The sequence below is a fragment of the Schistocerca cancellata genome, chromosome 11 (assembly GCF_023864275.1).
Source record: "Schistocerca cancellata isolate TAMUIC-IGC-003103 chromosome 11, iqSchCanc2.1, whole genome shotgun sequence".
NCBI classification, from domain to species: domain Eukaryota; kingdom Metazoa; phylum Arthropoda; class Insecta; order Orthoptera; family Acrididae; genus Schistocerca; species Schistocerca cancellata.
In genome coordinates this window covers 34769003-34770826 of record NC_064636.1, presented here as the reverse complement: position 1 = coordinate 34770826, position 1824 = coordinate 34769003, and the positions used below count along the sequence as shown (strand labels likewise).

General features: G+C 44.6%; 1 non-coding gene across 1 annotated transcript; it reads right to left on the bottom strand.

The window, feature by feature from the left end:
- Window positions 1–280: 280 nt before the first annotated feature.
- Window positions 281–353, bottom strand: Trnaa-cgc (transfer RNA alanine (anticodon CGC)). The gene has a single exon. It is a non-coding gene; the product is annotated as a tRNA-Ala (tRNA).
- Between the last annotated feature and the right edge of the window lie 1471 nt (window positions 354–1824).

The following is a 1824-nucleotide window of genomic DNA, read 5'->3' as shown; positions in this document are numbered from 1 at the left end:
ATGCTCTGACCTCCGAGTGATCTGGACACTGTGGTAATAGCAACTGCGCGGACTGCTGTAGGATACCTCCCATCAGGCCCTAATTCTCAACTTATCTAGTGGTTGTGGTGGTGGTCGTGGTTAATGTTTAACGTCTCGTCGACAACGAGGTCATTAGAGACGGAGTGCAAGCTCGGGTTAGGGAAGGATTGGGAAGGAAATCAGCCGTGCCCTTTCAAAGGAACCATCCCGGCATTTGCCTGAAACAATTTAGGGAAATCACGGAAAACCTAAATCAGGATGGCCGGAGACGGGATTGAACCGTCGTCCTCCCGAATGCGAGTCCAGTGTGCTACCCACTGCACCATCTCGCTCGGTACGTATCTAGTGCCCCTTGCCCATTATCTTCACTACTCATGGCAGTGCAACAATTCCTTTAAGAGTCTGAGCCTGGTGTGCATCTGCACTGGAGGTCATTGGCCATCCTCGCCTTAATTATATATATGTGGTGTCAGTTCTTTTGGACATGTCCAAAAGAATAGACACCACATATACACGGTGGCCCATTGACCGTGACCGGGCCAAATCTCTCACGAAATAAGCGTCGAACGAAAAAACTACAAACAACGAAAGTTGTCTAGCTTGAAGGAGGAAACCAGATGGTGCTACGGTTGGCCCGCTAGATGGCGCTGCCATAGTTCAAATGGATATCAGCTGTTTTTTTTTTTAAAAATAAGTGTTTTAGTTGGACCACCTTTTTCGCTTTATGATAGATGGTGCTGTAATAGTCACAAACATATGGCTCACAATTTTAGGCGAACAGTTGGTAACAGGTAGGTTTTTTAAATTAAAATACATTTTATTTTGGTTGTTCCAATGTGATATATGTACCTTTGTGAAATTATCACTTCTGAGTATGCATGCTGTTGCAGCATGATTACCTGTAAATACCACATTAATGCAATAAATGCTCAAAATGACGTCCGTCAACCTCAGTGCATATGGCAATACGTAAAACGACATTCGTCTCAACAGCGAGTAGTCCACCTTCCGTAATGTTCGCACATGCATTGACATTGCGCTGACGCACATTGTCAGGTGTTGTCGGTGGATCACGATAGCAAATGTCCATCAACTTTCCCCACAGAAAGAAATCCGGGGATGTTCAGATCAGGTGAACGTGCGGGCCACGGTACGGTGCTTCAACAACATATCCACTTGTCATGAAATATGCTGTTCAATACCGCTTTAACTGCATGTGAGCTATGTGCCGGACATCCATTATGTTGGCAGTACATCACCATTCTGTCATGCAGTGAAACATCTTGTAGTAACATCGGTAGAACATTATGTAGGAAATCACCATACATGGCACCATTTAGATTGCCATCGATAAAATGGGGTCCAATTATCCTTCCTCCCATAATGCCGCACCATACATTAACCCGCCAAAGTCACTGATGTTCCACTTGTCTAAGTGATAGTGGATTTTCTGTTGCCCAATAGTGCCTATTATGCCGGTTTACATTACCGCTTTTGGTGAATGACGCTTCGTCGCTTAATAGAAAACGTGCAAAAAATCTGTCATCGTTCCGTGATTTCTCTTGTGCCCAGTGGCAGAATTGTACGTGACGTTCAGTCGTCACCATGCAATTCCTGGTGCATAGAAATATGGTACGCATGCAATTGATGTTGATGTAGCATTCTCAACTAGAGATGGGGGATGCGCTCTTGAACTAATTCATAGAGTTGAATCTTTCAAAGGAGTGAACAATCAGTGATTCAGAAAAAAAGAACGGTAGCTCCAAACGTTTCCCACGGGGGAGAGAGAGAGGAGAGAGAGAG